Raw genomic sequence first — 23,872 nt, forward strand, 5'->3', positions numbered from 1 at the left:
CCCCACGTGTGTCATGCGGACATCTAACTATGAGCAATACACTCTTTCTCAGACTAAACTCATACCTATTTAGCAGTGGAGTTGCGGTCATTTATTTATGCGTTGATCATGGTAACTTTCATATTGGCTTGCCCCCACGTGTGACATGCAGACATCCAACTACGGGTAAGTGCCTTTCCCAACTTAACTCTTATCAACATGGGTTTCTCATTGTGTTGACAGTGGAGTTGTTATTCTTAATTTTTTTTTTGAAAAAAATAGCAAGGTCGGAAACAAATACCCCACCCCTAAATTTAAAATGCGGCAATGTCCTAATTGCCAAAAGATTAAAATAAGTCATGCGATGATCATAGAATGCATTGTAAAGAGAGTTTGAAAAAAAGCTAGCAAACCCCTAACTTCTAGAAATATTTCATGAGGTGACTATCTTAAGACTAAGTTGAATCTAGTATATACGAAAGAAATAGAAGCATATTTTTCATCATTGAAATCATACTTGGCAAAGAACAAAATGCAGTAACTCATAAATTTATCATGTAAAATGATTGCGGTGATTAAAGAGGATGCGGTGATAAAACTTGGAAAACTAAAATGCAATGTGATAGCATAAAATTGGAAATAAAGATAAAGAAGAGTACACCCCCAAATCTTGTGTTGTCGCCTGCATTGTATTTACGCATCCATCTTTGCGGTGATCTCTCTTCTTTGGATTGCGGTGATGGAGTAAGATAAGTACTTCGTTGCGTAACATCTCCGCAATCCAGCGCCTCAATCGTTGCAAGAAAAACAAAGAGAGGGTCAAATTATTTTAAACAAAATAAAACTCGTAATCGCATTTTTTTTTTCAAAAATAAAATAAGGATAGGTAAAGATTGAAAGAATAAAGTGAAAATTTCGAATAGTGGAAAAGAGTTGAAGAATTGATGTTTTCCAAAACTTGCGTCCCTGATAGATTGTGATCATTTGATAATGCAGGGACCACCTACTTCCGTTTTTATTCAAAGTTCTTTAGTTCCATGGAGTCGACTCGATGATGCCAGCCTTCACCATGATATGCCTTTACTCTCTGCCCATTGACTTTGAATATGTTGGTTTCGTCGTCATTTGATAATTTAACCGCACCATGCAGAAATACTTGTCTAATTATGAATGGTCTGGACCAACGTGACTTTAGCTTTCCCGGGAAGAGTCGTAGACGTGAGTTGAAGAGCAAGACCTTTTACCCGAATTGGAGGTTCTTACCGCATATGCGTTGATCATGCCAGTGCTTGGTGCACTCTTTATAAATCTTCGCATTTTCATATGCGTTGTTCCTCCATTCTTCTAGCTCGATCAGTTGCATTTTTCGTGCTTCCCCTGCCTTCTTCAAATCAAAATTCAGCTTCTTTATCGCCCACAGTGCCTTATATTCCAGCTCCAAAGGCAAGTGACACGTCTTATCAAATACCAGTGTATATGAGGACATACCTATGGGTGTTTTAAATGTGGTCCGGTATGCCCACAACGCATCGTCAAGCTTTGTCGTCCAATCTTTCGTGAAGGCTTTACTACCTTCTCAAGTATCGACTTAATTTCTCGATTGGACACTTAAGCCTGACCATTCGTTTGCGTCGTATGCGGTGACCACTTTGTGGAGGATATTGTACTTGCGCAGTAGCTCCTTGATATTGTGATTGATAAAGTGAGATGCTTCATCACTTATGATGGCATGAGGAGTGCCAAAACGAGTGAAAATATATTTCTTCAGGAACTGGGAGACTACCGTTGCATCACTTGCGGTGCATGCCTCTACGCACTTGGAGACATAATCGACGACTAATAAAATATAGTGTTTACCATTTGAAGGAGGGAATGGTTCCATGAAATCAATCCCCTATACATCGAATAATTCTAGCTCCAAGATAGTGTTCACTGGCATTGCGTTTTTCCATGAAATGTTGCCTATGCGTTGACATCGATCACATTTCATTGCGTAGTCAATAACATCCTAGAATAATGTAGGCCAAAAGAATCCACTTTGCAAAACCTTGGCTATAGTGCACTGCCCTCCGAAGTGCCCACCATATGGTGAGTCGTGGCATTGTGACAATATGCGTTGTTGAGCAGGATTTTGTACGTATAACCGAATAATCTGGTCTGCACCTCTCCTATACAGATTTGGCTCATCCCAATAATAATGTTTGCATTCATGCTTGAGTTTCTTCTTTTGGTGATAGGTGCAGTCTTAAAGGAATTGCTCGCAAACCAAATAATTAACGATGTCCGCATACCAGGGCAATTCTTCTATGTGGAACAGCTGCTCGTTCGGGAACACGACACTCACCTCAGTTTCATTGCGATCAACTTCAGGATTTTCCATTCTAGACAAATTATCGGCAACCTGATTCTCTGTCCCTTTCCGATAAATTATTTCGATATCAAATTCTTGAAGGAGGAGAACCCATCTGATCAACCTCGGCTTTACGTTCTTCTTTGTCATTAAGTATTTGATTGCCGAGTGATTAGTGTGGATGAGTACCTTGATTCCCAACAGATATGCCCGGAATTTCTCCAACGCAAAAATCATAGCCAGGAGTTCTTTCTCTGTGGTGGTCTAATTTGTTTGAGCAGGGTTTAAAGTTTTACTCGCATATGCGATGGGATGCAAAATTGTTTTTCTCTTTTGCGCTAAAGCTTCTCCCATCGCATACCCGCTTGTGTCGCACATGATTTCAAATGGCAATGTCCAGTCCGGCGCAATCAACACGGGTGCAGTAATCAGCGCATTTTTTAAAACTCTGAATATGTTGAGGTAATTGTTGTCAAACTCAAATTTTCTGTCCGCCTCTAACAATGCATTCAGTGATCGTCCTATCTTAGTAAAGTCCTTGACGAATCGTCTGTAAAATTCGACGTTCCCCAAGAAGCTTTGCACAACCTTCACGCTGGTTGGAGGTAAAAGTTTTTCAATTGCTTCAATCTTTGCTTTGTCCACTTCCAATCCATCCTGGGAGACCTTATGTCCCAAAACTATGCCCTCCTTAACCATGAAATGACATTTCTCCCAATTGAGCATCAGATTCGTCTCTTCACATCTTTTCAGAATCTTCTCCAAGTTTGCTAAGCAGACTTCATAAGTTTCCCATAAACGGAGAAGTCATCCATAAATATTTCCACAGAGTCCTCGAGATAATCTGAAAAGATCGCCATCATACACCTTTGGAACGTGCTTGGCGTATTGCAAAGGCCAAATGGCATGCAGCGAAAAGCAAACGTCCTATATGGGCAAGTGAATGTGGTTTTGTCTTGATCTTTAGAAGCTATCATGATTTGATTGTATCCGACATACTCATCCAGGAAGCAGTAAAAATCATTCCCTGCTAGTCTGTCTAGCATTTGATCGATGAATGGCAGAGGGAAATGATCTTTTATTATGGCCGCATTCAACTTACGGTAGTCCATGCATATGCGCCATCCAGTGATGGTCCTTTGCGGTTTTAATTCGTTGTTCTCATTTGGGACTACCGTCATTCCGCCCTTCTTCGACATACATTGCACGGGACTGACCCACGTGCTATCTGCTATGGGATAGATAATGGCCGCATCTAGCCATGTGATAATCTCCTTCTTGATGACCTCTTTCATCGCAGGGTTGAGTCTGCGTTGATGTTCAATTGTTGCTTTGTGGTTGTCTTCAAGACGAATGCGGTGCATGCAGTACGCAGGGCTAATTCCCCTAATGTCAGCGAGCGTCTAGGCAATTGCTCGCACATGTTTCTTGAAAATGCTCATCAACGCATTCTCTTGATCTTTGTTGAGCGCAGAGGAAATGATCACTGACACCTTCTCATTCTACCCCAAAAATGCGTACTTCAAATGGGTTGGTAGGGTCTTTAATTCAAGTGTTGGTGGCTGCACTAGGGAAGGTTGCGTTATTTATCGTTCTTTTGTTGGCTCTACTTCTTTCTTTGTGATCATTTCTTCTTCCTTGTTTGTTTTTGTTTTGATCGCATTGCAGGGAGCAACAAATGCGTTGGCATCCTCTTCTTCATACTCTTCATTAGACTTTTCTTCTTCAATCAAATTCAGGTCATCATCAGAATCTTGCAGGTCTTCTTCATTCGGAAACTTCATGGCACGAATTATATTAAATTTGAGCTTCTGTCCATTGATACTCAGAATGATTTCCCCTTTACGCACATCAATTTGGGTACGACCCGTTGATAGAAAAAGTCACCCCAGAATGATGGGCATATCTTTATCGGCCTCATAGTCTAAAATGATAAAGTCGGCTGGCAGAATAAACTTGTTAATTGTTATCAGCACATCCTTCACCTTACCTTCTGGATGAACCAGAAATCTATCGACCAGTTGGAGAGTCACTGATATGGGCACAAGTTTCCCCACATTTAGCTGTCTAAAGATTGACAGAGGCATCAAATTTATGTTGGCCCCCAAGTCACATAGGGCCTTCCCAATGTAGAGTCCTCCTATGGAGCAAGGAATGGTAAAGCTCCCAGAATCACTCATCTTCGGTGGGATTAATGATTTGGAAATTTGCGTTAATGCCACCGTGGCAAATTTTCCAGTGCCCCTCTTCTTAATTACCATATCCTTCAGAAATTTGGCGTATGCAGGCATTTCCTCAATCGCTTCACTGAAAGGAATATTAACATGTAATTGTTTTAACATAGATAAGAAGTGTTGGTACTGTACCTCTTCATTTTTCTTCTTCCTTAGTCTCTGTGGGAAAGGGGGTAACTGAACTTTCACGGTTCCTGTCTTAGTTGGCTTTGAGGTTGACGCAACCTCTGGTTCTACTGCTTCATTTTCTCTTTCTTCTTCTTGCATTACCACAATCTTAGGTTCAACTACAATGGAAGTTGTTCTACTAAGCTCCTTATTTTCTCCCTCCACAGTCTTCCCACTGCGCAATGTCACAACCTGACATTGCTTCTTACCTGATCCCCCCAGGTTGGGTGGAAGTTGAGTTGAACTTGCAGCGCCCCTTGCGGTCTACTTTTCAGCTCACTCACAATTTAGCCCATCTGTAATTCAAGGTTGCGGATGGACGTGGCCTGACTTTGAAGCACGATTTCGTTTTTCTCTATATATTGCTTCAATAGGCTTTCCAAAGAAGAGGATTGCGGTGGTTGTTGTGAGCTACTTGCTTGGTTGCTCGGTTGACCGTTGTTGCGAGGGAAGAATCCTGGTGACCCTTCTTTTTGCGCCAAAGGTTGGAAATTTTGTTGTTGATTCTTCCAAGAAAAATTGGGGTGGTTTCTCCACCCGGGGTTGTAGGTGTTTGAAAAGGGGTTATTCTTTACAAAGTATACAGATTGTGGATTTTGCAGGAAATCTTCCATCGCATGCCCATCATCGCAAGTTGCACACCTTGCGGTGTTTTGACTGATTGCGTTGATTTGCCCACCTTGTGGTGTTTTGCTGTTGATCGCCATTCCTTGGATAATCCCAGACCAACCTTTTAAACCTCGCCCAAGCATTACTGAGCGATTCGTCCATGCCTTGTTCAAAATTTGTAATCAGTTTCCTTCGTCTGGCATTCTCGGTAGGTGGAAAATACTTATTCATAAATTTCTCCACTACTTGCTCCCAGGAAGTGATCTCTCTCGGCTCGAGAGAATATGCCCATTTCCTAGCCTGGTCACAGAGAGAAAATGAGAATAACGTTAGTCGAACTTCTTCCGCTGAGATTTTCGGGAACACAAAAGTATTGCAGATTTCAATAAAACTTTGGAGGTGGGCGTGCGGATCCTTGCCACATCTTCCTCCGAATTGACCTGCAATCTTGATCATCTGCAGCATCACTGGTGTCATTTCGAATCTGCTTTCGTTGAGGGTAGGCCTTATGTTTCTCAGAGAGAAATCATAGAGGTTTGGCGATGCATAGTCCCTAATGGGCCTATTGCGATCGTTTTCCAACAGAATTGGATTCGCCATGACATTGTTATCATTTGGTACTCCATTTCCAGGCTGTTCCACCATCTCTTCTTTGTCTGATTTTGGTTGTTATTGGCAATCTTGCAATCTTCTTCTAAATGTCCTCTCAATCTCTGGATCATAATTCACCAGAGATTGAGAGTTCTGCAAAGAAATCAAAAAATTACCGCTAGCAAACTATCTTGCCGAAGTCCCCGATAATGACGCCAAAAACTTGATGCTTGTATTTATGAAGTGGAAATGTGGATGATATGCGTTAATGGATTTGTGTTGTGCACTCAAGTTTCCCTAGCGGAATCCAAGTGTAAATTCCTCTGAGTTTCCTAGTAAGTTCAGGGTTTAACACAGGGACTTGTGAAAATAGATTGTGTTGGTGATTTTTATGAAGACTTTGTGGTAACCGGTTAAATAAATAAAGTTTTGGGTTTGTTGTTTGCGTTGATGAAAAGTAAATAAATGCGGCGGAGTTTGAAAAGAGTTAGTAAATGGGAGATGCGATGAATATGCGATGAACGGGTTGAGAAGGGTTTCGACTAACTCTCCCTAGAATGAGTTCATGCAACATGTATACAACGGTAAACCACCTCTCGGTGCGAATACCACGGCTTCTAAGGCTAGAACACATGAGATATATGCGATAAGTCTACAGGGTCTACACATAAACCTCTATTTCTATTTATGCGATGACAACATGACATCCACACAAATATGCGACCACATAATATCATTTCGCTCCTCCTAGGATGCATGCGATGCAGGTTGACAAACAAAGCTATTCTTAAGTCCCCCTCTCTTGTTTATGCAGTTCTAATCTTGCTCTCTCGGTCCAGATTCTTAGCTAGCTCTCTTGAGACATTAGGTTCTTTTAGACTCTCTCTCGAGTAACTCTAAAGGGTATTTTGTACAACATAAAACAAGACAATCGCAAGCAAAGAACTTCCGAGGTCATGTTAGCTTAGTTCTTCTCACCCATTCGACTAGTTTAGCTACTTATGCATATTAAGAGAGTGAACAGATGTAGAAATAGAACTTCCATTGTATAGTATGCAGATGAAGTACAGAATAACAATGCAAGTATAGAATAAAGAGCCTGGTAGCAATCTCTTGCTGTTAGGCATTTACACTATTTCTACTCGTGCTCAAAATATAATCTCTCTCTCGCGGAGTCGGCCCACTCTCTGCCCTTACGCCCAAGGTTCTCTCTCGAGCTGCCCTGAGCGATCTTCGACGCCACCACTCTTCTCTTTCTCTACCTTAAAATGGAAAGGAAATGATGAACAAAAGCAGTGAACTAAACGATGAACTAATCAACTTGTTAACCCCTTCTCTGAAGAATGCCCTTGGTATTTATAGAGCATCCATGGTGAAAGGCGGGCTTCTCTCTCCTGGTTGTACAGATGGGACAACTTTAATTCCTGACTGATGCGCCGAATAATTAATCACCGATAAAGCTGAATGTACTTTGTGACCGTTATCGACTGTCAACTTAATTTGGATTCGACTGTCATCAGCTTTCTGTCCCATCGCTCTTAATTGGCCTTTCACTCAGATGCGCCCACCTTGTTGTGCTGACCAAGTTGCGACGATCCTTCTCGGGCGAATGTTTGCGAGCACGATCAACGCAAAGCCTTGTGGTGAGGTTGCGCTCGACCACTGAATTCCTATGATCGCAATCTTTGCATTACGTTAACGCATATTCTGCACAAAAATACAAAAATCAACTGTTCTAATGCGCTGAACGTATGCGACAAAATTCACTCCTACACGTTATAGGGATAGTAGATAGGTTGTTCCCTTTATTACTGAATCCAGGTTTTGAAAAAGGGGCCCCACTCTCTCCTTGGCCCGAGAGGGATTCAGTTTATAGGTTGGACCTTAAACCAATTATTCATTAGAGGATCAGTGGAACTTAAGGAATAAGATGTAGTCTCGGGGGTAAAACGATTTTTATGACCCAGCCGAGATTACGAACAACCTGTGAAGGATTAGCTTACTAATCATGGTTATATCAAATGGACACAAATATATCTATAGTGAGGGGAGTGAAATTACGGGACTATAGTGGAATGACCCGTTAGTTAACGAATATTGATTAGCTTCGTCTAATGAGTTTAGCTAGCTAATCTCGGATCGTTGGAGCCCATGATCTATAAGTCCATTAGGTTCCCCTACTAGCTCATATGGAATAAACTTAGAACAGTATGATAGAATGATTCGAATTGTTCGAATTAGGTGAAGAGAAAGAAACCGACAAGTATATGTGATATAGTAGTCGATTTTCAGTTTAGAGATACAACTTTAATATCTAAATGTGATTTAAATATCAAGAATACGAATACGTTCATATTCGGAAGCTCGGAAATAATGGAAATGGTCAAAGATGTAAAAAGTCAAAGAGTTGACTTTTGACTTTGAAAAGTCATACTTTGACCGATCTTATATTCAAATGTGATTTGAATTTTGAGAAAATGAATGCGGATTCATGCTCCGGAGGTCAAAAATAGTCAACACGGAAAAAATCATAAAAAGTCAAAATGTTGACTTTTTGGTTAAAGTTTGACTTTGACAAAATGACTATTTTGCCCTTTAACTATAGTTAGTGGAAAAATCCAAACTTTTGTTAGATAATTCCACTAACAAAAGAGTGGTTAGGTGTTGGCTTATAGTGGAGACATTAAGCCCACTTAGATAGTGGATTCTAGGTGTTGGGTTTTTATGGATTTGTTTCATGCAATTGTTGCATGACTTTTTTCTATAAATTGGGCTTTCAATTTGAATGAAATTTTTTTGCCATTTTTACCAAAATAGTTTTCAAAATTTGGGGTGAAAAAAACTCTTTTCTTTGAGTGAAGTTAAAAAAAAAAAAGAAAACCCAAACCAAAAGAAAATCCATTTCTTTTTCCATCTTTTTCTCTCTCTCGGGTTCTTCATCCATCGGGTCCCACAACCCGGTTCTGAGTCTAGAGGATAATAGGTCAACTCTAGTAGTGGTTCGGAAGAGTTCTGGTCGAGATTTAGCGAGGAAAAGCGTTTCGGGAGCTTCAAAGATAATTTTTAATTACTGTTTTTCCTCTTCAATTGCATGTTTTTTTTCCTTTAAATTAAAAACAATTAGAGTGTAATTAGAACGCCTAAACGAGAGATAGGTGCTTAGGAATGAGCACTATTTGTTATTAACGCATCGCATGCATCTTAGCAATAAGATATGATATTATGTGGTCACCTTGCTTTCATGCATTCAACACATGTGTCCTAGACTTAGGAGCATCGCATTTACATTAGGAAATGACTTGCTATGCATGGTCGTAACATGATCGTAAAGTTTGACGCATTCCCGAGTAAAGCTAGTTAAAGATCTTCTCAACCCATTCATTGCATACTCATTGCATCTATCAATGCAACTATCTTTATCAAATCTGCCACCTTTATTTACTTCTTTTTCATCAACGCAACAACACACCCAACACTTTATTTATTTACTTGGTTACCACAAAGTTTTCATAAACATTACTAACGCAAGTCCCTGTGTTCGACCCTGAACTTACCAGGAAACTCAGAGGAATTTGCACTTGAATTCCGCTGGGGAAACTTAAGTGCACAACGCAACCCATCAATGCATATCATCCATATTTCCATTCAATAAAAAAACGCATCAAGTTTTTGGCGCCGTTGCTAGGGACTTCGGCCAAATAGTTATTAACGGTAATTTTTGTGATTTCTTTGCAGAACTCTATCTCTGGCGAACTACGACCTAGAGATTGAGAGAACATTTCGAAGGAGACTACGAGACCGCCAACAACAACCACAATCCGATAAAGAAGGGATGGCAGAGCAGTTTGGAGGTGGAGCACCAAATGATACTAATGTCATGGCGAATCCGATTCTGTTGGAAAACGATCACAATAGGCCCATTAGGGACTATGCATCGCCCAACCTCTATGATTTCTCTCTGGGAATCATTAGGCCTGCCCTCGACGGAAGTAGATTCGAGATGAACTAGTGATGTTGCAGATGATCCAGACTACCGGTCAATTTGAAGGAAGGCGTGATGAGGACCCACACGCCCACCTCCGAAGATTTATTGAAATCTCCAATACTTGTGTGTTCCCGAACATCTCTGCTGAAAAAGTTCGACTAACATTGTTACCATTTTCTCTTTGTGATCAGGATAGGAAATGGGCTTATTCGCTCGAACCAGGAAAGATTACTTCTTGGGAGCAGGTAGTGGAGAAATTCATGAAAAAGTATTTTCCACCTACCGAGAATGCAAGACGAAGAAAGCTGATTACTAATTTTGAACAAGATATGGACGAATCGCTCAGCGATGCTTGGGCGAGGTTTAAAAGGTTGGTCCAGGATTGTCCGCATAATGGGCTACCAGACTGCCTTCAAATGGAAATTTTCTATCACGGTTTGAATCCGGCTTCACAGACCACTACCAATGCGGCAACCGCTGGTGGTCTGCTTGATAAAACTTATGATGAGGTGAAGAATATCCTGAACTGCATCTCCAAAAACCATGAAGACTGGAGGGAGAGTGACCAGAGATTAAGACTCAAAAGATTTTGATGCAAATAACGATGCCATTGTTTCATTACAAAACCAAATGACCGCAATGATGAATGTGATTCAATGATTGGCGATCAGCAGCCCAACACCGCAAGGTGGGAAATTAACGCAATAAGTCAAAACACCGCAAGGTGTGCGAGTTGCGGTGATGGGCATGCGATGGAAGATTGCCCGCAAAATCCACAGTCTGTATATTTTTTGAAGAATAACCCCTTTACAAACCCTTACAACCCCGGGTGGAGAAACCACCCCAATTTTTCTTGAAAGAATCAACAATAAAATTTTCAATCTGTGGGCCAAAAAGAAGGGCCACCAGGATTCTTCCAATGCAACAACGGCCAACAGAGCAACCAAGCAAGCAGCTCACAACAACCAACGCAATCTTTTTCTCTAGAGAGCCTATTGAAGCAATATATAAGAAATACGAGACAGTGCTTTAAAGTCAGGCTTCGTCCATCCGCAACCTTGAACTTCAAATGGTCCAGATTGCGAATGAGCTGAAGAGTCGACCGCAAGGGGCGTTGCCAAGTTCTACCGAGCTTCCACGCAACCCAGGGGGATCAGGTAAGGAGCAATGTCAGGTTGTGACATTGCACAGTGGAAATATTGTGGAGGGAGAAAAGAAGGATCAGAGTAGAACAACTTCCATCGCAACTGAGCTTGAGATTACGTAACGCAAGAAAAAGAAAGAGAAAATGAAGCAATGGAACCTGAGGTTGCGTCAACCTTAAAGTCAAATGAAACGGGAACCGTGAAAGTCCAGTTACCACCTTTCCCTCAGAGGCTAAGAAAGAAGAAAAACGAAGAGGTACAATACCAACGTTTCTATCTATTCTAAAGTAATTACATGTTAACATTCCTTTCAGTGAAGCGATTGAGGAAATGGCTACCTATGCCAAGTTTCTGAAGGACATGGTAACTAAGAAAAGAGGCATTGGAAAATTTACCACGGTGGCATTTACGCAAAATTCCAAATCTATTATTCCACCAAAGTTGAGCGATCCTGGGAGCTTCACTATTCCTTGCTCCATAGGAGGACTCTATATTGGGCAAGCCTTATGTGACTTGTGGGCCAGCATAAATTTGATGCCGCTGTCAATCTTTAGACAATTAAATGTGGGGCATCTTGTACACACATCAGTGACTCTCCAATTGGCTGACAGGACTTTTATTCATCTAGAAGGTAAGGTGAAGGATGTGCTGATCATGATTGATAAATTTATTTTGCCAGCTGACTTCATCATCCTAAACTATGAGGCCGACAAATATGTGCCCATCATTTTGGGGCGACCTTTTCTATCAACAGGTCGTGCTCAAATTGATGTGCACAAGGGAGAAATTACTTTGAGTATAAACGGACGGAAACTCAAATTTAATTTAATTCGTACCATAAAATTCCCAGATGAGGAAGACCTATAAGATTCTGACGATGACCTGAATTTGATTGAAGAAGAAAAATCTGATGAAGAGTGTGAAGAAGAGGATGCCAACGTATCCATGGCTGCTTGCAATGTAATCGTATAAAAAACAAACAAAGAAGAAGAAATGATCGCAACGCAAGAAGAAGGGCCAAAAGAAGAAAGAAAAACAACACAACCTTCTCTCGTGGAAGCACCAACACTTGAACTGAAGACCCTACCAACACATTTGAAGTATGCATTTCTGGGGCAGAATGAGAAGTGCCAGTGATAATTTCCTCGACGCTCAACGAAGATCAAGAGAAAACGTTTCTCAAGAAACATGTACGAGTAATTGATCGGACCTCGCTGACATCAGAGGAATTAGCCCTGCATACTGCATGCACCACATTCGTTTTGAGGACGACCACAAAGCAACTATTGAAAATCAACGCAGACTTAACCCTGCGATGAAGGAGGTCGTCAAGAAGGAGATTATCAAGTGGCTGGATGCGAGCATTATCTATCCCATTGCAGATAGCATGTGGGTCAGCTCTGTGCAATGTGTGCCGAAGAAGGGCGAAATGACGGTAGTCCCAAATGAGAACAATGTATTAATACTGCAAAGAACCATCACTGGATGGCGCATATGTATAGACTACCGCAAGTTGAACGCGGCCACAAAGAAAGATCACTTCCTTCTGCCATTCATGGATCGGATGTTGGACAGACTAGTAGGGAATGATTTTTATTGCTTTTTGGATGGGTATGCCAGATATAATCAAATCATGATAGCTCCTGAAGATCAAGACAGAACCACATTCACCTGCCCATATGGGACATTCGCTTTTCGCCGCATGCCATTTGGCCTCTGCAATGCGCCGAGCACGTTCCAGAGGTGTATAATGGCGATCTTTTTAGACTTTCTCGAGGACTCAGTGGAAATATTTATGGATGACTTCTTCATATATAAGAACACTTATGAAGTCTGCCTAGCCAATTTGGAGAAAATTCTGAAGAGATTTGAAGAGACGAACCTGGTGCTCAACTAGGAAAAATGGCACTTCATGGTGAAAGAGGGTATAGTGTTGGGACACAAGGTCGCCTGGGAAGGGTTGGAGGTGGACAAAGCAAAGATTGAAGCAATTGAAAAACTCCCACCTCTAACCAGCGTGAAAGCTGTGCGAAGCTTCTTGGAACATGCTGGACTCTATAGACGATTTGTCAAGGACTTTTCTAAGATTGTACGACCACTGAGTGCTTTGTTAGAGGCTGACAGGAAACTTGAGTTTGAGAACAATTGCCTTAACATATTCAGAGTATTAAAAGATGCACTGATTACCGCGCCCGTACTAATTGTGCCGGATTGGACAATGCCATTTGAAATCATGTGCGATGAATGTGGGTATGCGATTGGGGCTGCATTAATGTAAAAGAAGAAAACTATTTTGCACTCCATCGTTTATGCGAGTAAAACTCTAAACCCTGCTCAAATAAATTATACCACTACTGAAAAAGAACTCCTGGCTGTGATTTTTGAGTTGGAGAAATTTAGGGCATATCTGTTGGGAACAAAGGTACTCATTCACACTGATCACTCGACAATCAAATATTTAATGACAAAAAAGACGCAAAGTCGAGGTTGATCAGATGGATTCTTCTCCTTTAAGAATTTGATATCGAGATAATTGATTGGAAGGGGACAGAGAATCAAGTTGCGGTTCACTTGTCCAGATTGGAAAATCCCGAGGTTGTTCGCAATGAATCTGAGGTGAATACTGTGTTTTCGGACGAGCAGGTGTTCTACATAGAAGAATTGCTCTGGTATGCAGACATCGTTAATTATTTGATTTGTGAACAATTTCTTGAAGATTACACCTACCATCAACAGAAGAAGCTCAAGCATGAATGCAAACACTATTATTGGGATGAGCCAAATCTGTATAAAATGCTGCTCAACAAATCATTCGATTATGCGTACCAAATGCTTCTAGTTAAAGATGATCGTAACATGATCGTAAAGTTTGACGCATTCCTGAGTAGTGCTAGTTAAAGATCTTCTCAACCCGTTCATCGCATGCTCATTGCATCTATCAACGCAACTATCTTTATCAAATCTGCCACCTTTATTTACTTCTTTTTCATCAACGCAACAACACACCCAACACTTTATTTATTTACTTGGTTACCACAAAGTTTTCATAAACATTACCAACGCAAGTCCCTGTATTCGACCCTGGACTTACCAGAAAACTCAGAGGAATTTACACTTGAATTCCGCTGGGGAAACTTGAGTGCACAACGCAACCCATCAACGTATATCATCCATATTTTCATTCAATAAAATAACGCATCACTTATCTCTGCATCTAAACGATCGCTCAGTGCTATCACGTAGCACTTCATCGCATCGCTTAGAGTGCATCGTTGCTAAACAATCGCATAGTACCATCGTATAGTAAATTCAACGTATCGTTTAGTTCCCACGTCAAACCTAAACGATCGCTTAATGCTATCGTATAGCAAATTGAATGTATCATTTAGCTCTCGCAAGTACACGATCATCTAACGTTCAACATCACAATGACCAGCGCCCATTGCTATAAGATCGTCTAGCTTTACTTCACATAGTGTAGCGTCTGAAGCTAGACGATCGTATAGGAACTGGAACCACAACGACGATAAGAACAAAGGCTGATTTTCTATGGAACTGGAACTCGGCCTCTTCACTTGTTTCTTCGATTTACAATTTAATTTCAACTCTAATGACTCCAAATAAATTACAGACTCTTGGGAACACATTAAAGCTCATCAAGCTAGAGCCAATTACAAATTTAAATGAGAAATTAAAGAGAATTAAATAGCCAAACCTCAGAAAACCATATCAATGCACCCGTTTCATATTTCTCATATAAAACACCCACCAAACTAAAATTAAACCGAATTGAATGCTTATTTGATGCTCTGGTACCAATTGTAGGATTGTATCAACAGTAGCGGAAGTACAGAATCATCTAAGCACTCAAATTAACTAATTTTGGCATAATATAAAGCATGCTTCTGCAGAAAAAATGGGTTTCAAGACATACCTCTTGTAGAACTTCTTCAAAGCTCCATCTTCAGCTGTTATCTTCTCCATATCTTGTTGTAGACCACCTCAAGATCTTCTCCACTATTCTCTTGGTGCTCTAGATTGAGTTGTGGGACTCAAAACAAGCTTGAATCAAGGGATAAAGGAGAAAAGCTCATTGCATCAACCTTGTTGAAGAACCATTCTTCAAACTGAATTTTCTCTCAAAATTCTGTAGATTGCATACCCAATTTTCACTTCAATCTTCTCTTTATATTGCAGATCAACATGCAAAGAGAAGAGTTGCATGAGTTGCAGGTCATGCTTGGAGAAGACAAGGCCAAGACAATGCAATATGTGTGAGCTGCTTGGTGATGGAAATGGAAAAATGCATTTTTCCATTTTGTGTTTTTGTTTTCTAATTTTTCCAATTTTATCTAAAAATCAAATTTTGATTTAAAAAATCTATTTGATTTTAAAAATGAAAAATTAATTAATTTCATAAATTAATTATTAAATAAAACTTAATTAATTTAATATCAAATATTAAATTAATTTTTACACATATCCATCTTTATATATTTAAATCATATTTAAATATATAAATTCTCCTATTCCGTTTAATTATAATATTAAACATAATTATATCTCATATAATTTTAATTTCCTTAATTCTAATTTGAACGTTTCAAATTAACTTATCACACTATTCTAGAGCTAGTCCATTACGAGTTAGTAGGGGACCTCACGGACCTACAGATCATTGGCTCCAACGATCCGAGATTAATTGGCTAAACTCATTAGACCAAATTAATCTCCATTCGTTAACTAATTGGTCATTCTACTAAAGCCCATAGTTGCACTCCCTTCACTTAGATATATTATGTCCACGTGATTTAACCATAATCAGCAAGTCGACGCTTCATAGGTTGTTCGTAATAACGACTGGGTCTTATATCCGTTTTATCCCCGAGATTACGTCTTATTCCTCAAGTCCCTACTAATCCTTTAATGAACAACTAGCTTGTGATCCAATCACCAAACCAAACTCTCTCAGCCCAGTGAGAGGGTGTGGCCCCTTGTTCAAGACCTGGATTCAGTATTTTAGAGAAAAACCTTTCTCCTATCCTTAAACTGTGTAAGTGTGAACTTCTTCTTGCACCCTATGTTCCCAGCTATCTATCCGGTCTTACCCCTGAAATGGGAGTCTTATTGAGCCGTTGCTGTTGAGCCAACCCTCAACTATGCAAATTTAAAGGCAATCCTGAATAAATAGGAGTTCATAGTTAGCTCAGGATTAAGATCGAGTTACCTAGGTCATCTAGGTGAAATAGTCAGTCTTAAACAGTAAACAACGTTATAAAGTAAGAGTGACTTATTTCTTGGTCCTGATCTTATGCAAACTCATTACATAGGACGTCTCCACTCCTCATGCATAACATATACGAATTAGGATCACATCGTATGAAGCACTTTACAGCTCTTTGTAACAACTACAGAGTAGGCCGCATCCAATGGTGTTACCAGAATAAGGTACCCAACCTCATTCATGTACCATAGATCATTTTAACTATTTACTCGAACCTGATACACTCTTATGTTCTACATAAAGTTCAGGTACTCATACAATAGTCATGGGTCTTAGTTTATTGGATTTAGACTTTCATACATTTTATGAGATCAGTAACAAGTATATTGATAAGAGAAAATGTTTATCATTTTACAAACTGCGAGTTTTTAGGACATAAAACCCAACAGTTGATACTAAAGACTTGCATCCCACCTAAACGACCATAGGTGACACGACCTTAATCTTGAGTGTTTTGAAAACTTATGCCTTTGATGGCGGTCCTTTGCATAGTATGGATAAGAGTGGCCAGATTGCCAACTCAACATGCCTACCTTTTTGGGGACTTGTCTGATTGGGAGCTGGGAACTCAATCCACAAGTTGCTATTCACTTCTTTCCCGAAGTAGGGATAACTAGAAAGATTGCTCCCTTAAGGGCTGATTCCGGAGCTTGAACGTAGTGGCCACAACTTCTCTTTGGAAGAGAAGACTCAGTCATAGTAGGACTATGTCTTTTGTTCATTAGAGGCATCAGTGGAACTTAAGGAGACAGATGTAACTACAGAGGCATAACGGTTATTGGCCCAGCTGTACTTACGAGCGATCTGTGAACGGTTGTCACATAGTTGATTGGTTAAGATGGACACATAATATATCTGTGGTAAGGAGAGTTCAGCTGTCGGTCTTTAGTGGAGTGCCTTGCAGTTAACGGATGGTGGATCTTGTGACTAAAGAGTTTAGTNGTGCCTTGCAGTTAACGGATGGTGGATCTTGTGACTAAAGAGTTTAGTCAGTTATTCACGTACCGTTGGAGCTTCGAGCTACAGGTCTATAAAGTCCCCTTGGTAGCTGATGACAGGAAATTAGAAGTCAAATTATTCAACAACTAAAATCCCTTGGATGCAATATGCGATGCATGTTCTTAAGATATGTGTTGATAGTCATGCGTCGATGGTAATGCCTTGGAATGATAATGTGTTAACGAATGTATGCGATTACCATGCGTCCTGTCACAAGTTTTCTGGCGCTCACGCCAAGTATAACGTGAATGCAAGTTTCTCAGGTGATCCGAGGTCGAACTCAAGGACTTGTAGCAAAATAAATGCGGTAATGTGCATGCGGTGGTTTAAATAAAAGAATGGAAGGGAGGTTGCTAAGTTAATCCTACTCCTACTCCTAACTAATAGACAATGCAATGAGAATATGCATGAGAGGTAGAGACACAACAACTCTTGACATGAAACAAATGAATGGGAAAGATAGATAAAATGCGGAGATGTTTTCATTGCAACCCTTAAGAGTGACCGCAAGGGTAACCTTAGTCAACGCAAGCCATGCAATGATGCTACACACATGTGGACCTAACTGGATGTATGCGGTGTATCTGCGATATTGCCGAGAAGCCTATGCCTACCTAGACCTTCATAACCCGCTCACTACCTCTCGCCGCATGAACATGGTTGCCGCATAACACCTTATCCTACTTCCTGGACGCATGCAATATCTTATCTGTAGGGCGCATACGCTGTGTGATATCGAATGGAGCTTATCTCAAAGTTCCCCATTCTTGCCTATGCATTCCAATCCACTCTCTTGAGTCTTAGATTTGGGTTTTAGACTACTCTCTCAAGTATGCCTAAATGATGAATGATACGCTCATAGGATAAGGTGACCGCATGAACTTGGCTGACCTAAGATTATTCCTATCTCTAGTGAGCAATGCATACATTGCTTAATGCGACCAACCACTTACCCTCTCGGGCATTGCGTTAGCCTATAGACAGGCGTTGCCGCAGCTTCACACTAAGCAAATAAGGTTACTCTCACACTCACGCAACGCACACCTCCGGTGGTTTGCTATATGCTTCATATCCCTAATCCACATGACTAAGTATGCGATACCCAAGCAATCTCACTAAGTATTGCAATGAAAGTAAAGATGCTAAGCAAAGAAGATGGAGGTGGAGTCGAAGGAAACAAAGAAATGCATTGAAAACAAATTGTATTAATTCCTTAATCACAAAATGTCATACAATACAATATAAGAAAAGAAAGGAAAATGAAATGACATGTTGGAAACAAAGACTTGCTTCCAGCGGATGTGCGTTAAGGCTATCGGTGGTGCCATGGATGGGTGGTGGAGCTGACTCTCTCAAGATTTAGCTCCGATCGAAGGCTCCGGTCGTCACTCGGAATGGATGAAGGAAGTGAAGAACTCTCAAGCGTCTTCTCACGCATTTTATCTGGATCACAGGGAAAACCTTGGGTTGCAGGGGTAATCCCCGGACCACCTGAATTTCTGCTCATCGGCTTCTATTTATAGAGCTTGGATCGCCGACAGCATTAATGGACTACTCTGAGTCTGACATTCGGTGCGTTAGTCCTTTTCTGAACCTCTGCCGCTAATGGCGTGGTAGGAAAATGTCAACATTAGCTTTTTATTTTCTCAAGGTAGATGTATTGATGTGTTCATTCCACCAACCTTGCGTTGATCCCATTAGTATGCGTTATCGCGTAGCCGCAATCATTCAATGACCCTCGTTTAATACCGTCACTCTACACAATGACCGCAAGCGCTTGACGAGTGCAACTCCCATGCGATGGACGCATATGGCTGATTACCGCAACATCTATGCATTGATTGATGCGTTTGCATTTGCAATGGAGTGTTTATCCGCATGCAGTCGTCTATGCGGTGGTTCGATTTTCGCGTTTGCATCCACTTCCTGTTTTAGCTACAAAAATAGAACATTGAACGCGTAATAATGCATAATAACGGGTTAGCCGAGATTCATCATGCTAATCGATGCAAGCTCACTTTCTCGTGAATTCCTAGCATAATTGCCGCATATTCTGCCTAACAACCTTCATAATCCTAAGTAAAAGGCCTAAGATGACATACATTTCTTCATGTCATCAGTAGCTTAATGGATTCAGTTGAGGATCAGTTCTTGGTGTTGATTTGAAATGTTTAAATTGACAAGAGGTATTTGATTATATATGATATAATCGGTATGATGTATGAGATACATCTAGTGGAGGAGTGATGTTAATGAGATTTACATTAAGTACCATGGAATTGAAAAAGAACTATGGTTTATATGTTTCATGAGATGAAATATTAAAACTATAGGTTATAAATATAGCATGATAAGTTGGTTATCATTTATATTTATAATAATATTAATTATTAGATAATTAATTATTTTTCTTTAATAACCAAGTGAGTGGGTGGTTATTGAATTCATGGTAACCGTGAGTTTAAAAGGAAAGTGGTTTTCTTATTTTGAAAAGAGGTTTTACAAAAGGTTGATAAAAGTTCTTTGAGATTCCTCTCGGCGAAAAAGAAACTCACATAGTCGTCAAGTAAATACGGATTTATTAAACGACGGCTGGACGAGCTAAACGATCGTGCAGTATTTACAAAATGATCGCATAGTTTTGCTAGACGATCGCTTGCCCTAAGTAAATGATTGTGTAGAGTCTTTAGGCGACAGACCGAGCTAAACGATGAGCGAAATGATTGCATAGCTTTTGATAGATGATCGCTTATTTTTATCTAAGCGATTGGGCTTCGACCTATACGATAGGTTTCCGCCATCTCCCACTTCCCCAGTTGTGTACGCGATCGGTGTTTCCTCCTTTGTACGCCTCATTCCAAGTCCGAACAGAGCCTATACTCTGCATTCTCACACCGAGAATACCAAGGTAGCCTTGTTGGTGGTGTCATACTCAACTCGACACTGTCGAGGTTCTATGGAGGCCGTTCATGTTGCTGAGGAGTTCGTGGTCGAGGCGATCGTTGAGGACGAGCGTGGTGTTCGTGCTACGGTGGTGCGATCGTGTAGAACAGGCGTTCGAAGTTACTATTGTTCGAGCGGCCGTGTGCAAAGGAGTGTGGAGATGCATCTGCAAATGTTAGTAGAGTTTTTCTTCTATGCATTTGTAGTTTTTCATGCTGTAATTTCTGTATTTTAATTATATAACCATTTGTTTGAAGTCGACTGTAAATGCATTGTTCATTCATGATTGTGATTTGAAATTATCTTTCTTCTGCTGCTCATGGAAATCTCAGATCCGATTTCCTTCAACTCGATCACTCGGTATGTGATACTCGACGCTTGCTCCTTGATTGTTTAGACGATCATGCTTCATCGCATAGTTGTCATCTACTCGTTGGTTTAGGTAGTGCTATACTCGATGGGTTGCATGATCGAGTGACCTTCATGCTTCATCGCATAGTCAAAGGCACTCGATCCATGCTACACAATCATGGTTACTTAACCAACGTTACTCGACGATCACAAGGAAAAGCTACACGACCAGGGAGTGAGGCTTCGCCTGGGTGGTTCAAGACCCGATTCGCCTGTTTGAATCAGTTGACTCGATGGTTTAATGTAATAGATAGTTTTATTTTTCGATTTTTTGAGGCTAATCATCCCGCTCCATTAATTTTTGATGAATGTACATGTGATGTATGTTTAAATTATATGTCATATAGTTTTAAATCCCACCATAGGTTATGCATTTATTCATGCATCATCTTTATATTATAAGAGTTCTAATATAGTAGCTTGCATGATTTAATTACTTAAAAGTATGCTCATGCATCATATAATATAAGAGTTATAATATATGCATGCATTAAGCATATCCATGCATCATTTTTATATGATAAGTGTTATAGTATAAGGGTGTATGAAAGCATGTATGCTTGGTTCATTACAAATTATATAAGAGTTATATATAGTAATGAATGGACATTGCATGACGCATAACACTTAGGTTAATTTATAAGAGTTATAAATACCTAGTCCAGCTTAGTAATGTGGATGGTTTTAGTTGTTTCTTTTTATAAGAGTTGCAATGGAAATTAGAACTAAAATCAATAAGAAAGATATGCATGCAATCTTAGGTTTAATCATGTTTTAAAAGATTTTTAAAATTTGATTGAGATAGATCTAAGATCACGGTTCTAATGAGATTAGAAACCTAAGTTTAATATTTTACTCAGTTTAATAGGATTAAATTGACTAATAAAGAATTAAATATGTATCAAATCTATCTATAAAGGACCTTTTGTCTAAGGTAGGTTCTATCTAGGCTGGTGTATTTAAGCTGATGAAAATGGAACACTTACCTGGGAACCTACCTGGAAATGTGAATTAGATAGATTTGCTGCATGCATGCAAATTTGATGATAGTCTATTAAAGTGTTTAATGGGACATGATTCGAACTTGTTTAATTATCAAAAGCAAGAGTTGTTTTTGAGAAAATTAAACTCATATTTAGATAAAATCAATAGTCGGATTGTCTAAGTTAATGAATCCTAGGTAGAACATTCAGTCGGAGGTACTTGGGGTATATATTACTTCACTTAAACCTCTACATATTTCTCTCTAAAGTTCACACTGTGAGATCTATCCTCGGCCTCGAGGAACCTTGGAAGTGTCCTCCTAAAGGATGGTGTTTGGGTAGGTCAATGCCAAGGTGAATGGAGAGAATATTCATAGTAAGTGGGAGCGAAATATGTGAAAACATATCCCACGACCTCTCTCATTAGGTTGGATCACATATTGTGCATCGTCTCAAGGTACCCTGGGAGTGTCCCCTTAAAGGATGACAGTTTTGCACGACTCTATCTCATCTCCTGTAAAGGATAGGGTTTCTTTAGTATCTTGTCCTAATCTGCTTTTTCCCTATGGCGGGAGCATTAGGGTGAGACTCTAGGTCCTAAAACACTTACGCGAAATTGTTAAAGGTTAACATATTTTGTATAAAAAAATGGTGTCTGTTAGAGTTAGTTACAAGAGTTGTTTCTGTCTAATGGGTGAGGATGTCACATCCCAGTGAAGGAGCACTTGATCACCCCACCGGTGACTTTTGTCGTACCTTGTTGGGGTATCATTGCAAAATAGATGTCATTTCACTTAGGGTACATTAGAAAGATTTTGCTCAAACCTAAAATTGGTGTTAAAAATGTTAATGCAAATAGATTTATTAAGTTTGTTCATGTTTTTTCAGCAACTTTTAAAATAACAACCTCCACTGTAGCTCTATTATCTGCCGACAAACTGACTGGCAAAAACTACGCTAGTTGGAAGAAAACGATTAATACAATTCTGATCATCGATGACCTGAGGTTTGTCCTTATAGAGGAGTGTCCTCCTATTCCAACTCAAACTGCCGCTCGAAATGTTTGAGAGGCATATGAGAAATGGACACAGGCGAATGAGAAGGCCCGAGCTTACATCTTGGCCAGTCTGAACGATGTCTTAGCCAAGAAGGATGAGTCTATGGTCTCTGCTCGTGAAATCATGGAGTCCCTGAGGGGAATGTTCGGACAACCGTCCGAGCAGCTCAAGCATGAAGCTTTTAAGTACATCTTCAACTCCAAAATGGAGGAGGGTACATCTGTTCGAGAACATGTTCTGAACATGATGGTCCACTTTAAGGTGGTGGAGATGAACGAGGCTCGCATCGATGAGGGCAGCTAGGTTAGCTTTATTCTACACACGTTACCAGAAAACTTCCTACACTTTGTTAGCAATGCTGTTCTACAAAAAAAAAGTTGATTACACCCTTACACCTCTCCTAAACGAGTTACAGACATTTGAATCCCTACTGAAAAACAAGGAGAAGAAGATTGGTGAGGCAAATGTTGCTTCATCATCTAACAAGTTCCATTGGGGTTCGACCTCAGAAACTAAATCTACACCTTCTATTTCCAACACTAACAAGTGGAAGAAGAAGAAGGGTAGTAAGGGGAAGGGGAAGACATCGGCTAACCCACAACCTGCCGCACAGCGGGGTAGGCGACCAGGATCGGTTGAAAAAGGAAAATATTTCCATTTCAGCCAGGATGGGCATTGAAAGCGGAACTGTCCACGCTGGTTAAATGAGAAGAAGAAGGCCATGGCCAAGGCCAAATAATGTAAATGTGATTTACTGGTTTTGAAAACTTTTTTAGTGGAGAATGATAATTCTGCCTGGATTATAAACTCTAGGGCCACTAATCATGTTTGTTCTTCTTTTCAAGGGATTAGATCCTGGCGGTAGCTTGAGACTGGTGAGATGACGATGCGAGTAGGCACCGGGCATGTCGACTCAACTGTGGTAGTAGGAGGCCTCAAGTTGATTTTACAGAATAGATTTGTCATTTTACATGATGTATATGTAGTTTCCAAGTTAAAGAGGAACTTAATTTCTGTAAAGTGCTTGATCAAACGTAAATATACTCTCAACTTTTCGATGAATAAAGTGTTTATTTTGAAAGATGGTGTTGAGATATGTTCAACTAAACTGAAAAACAATTTGTATGTGCTAA

At 40.1% G+C, this 23,872-nt stretch overlaps 1 non-coding gene across 1 annotated transcript; it reads right to left on the bottom strand.

Annotated features, from left to right (window-relative positions):
- Positions 1-10,209: 10,209 nt before the first annotated feature.
- LOC120084276 lies at positions 10,210-10,316 on the bottom strand. Its single transcript, XR_005483641.1, has one exon. It is a non-coding gene; the product is annotated as a small nucleolar RNA R71 (small nucleolar RNA).
- Positions 10,317-23,872: the final 13,556 nt, after the last annotated feature.

Source organism: Benincasa hispida, chromosome 8 (genome assembly GCF_009727055.1).
Source record: "Benincasa hispida cultivar B227 chromosome 8, ASM972705v1, whole genome shotgun sequence".
Taxonomy (NCBI): Eukaryota; Viridiplantae; Streptophyta; class Magnoliopsida; order Cucurbitales; family Cucurbitaceae; genus Benincasa; species Benincasa hispida.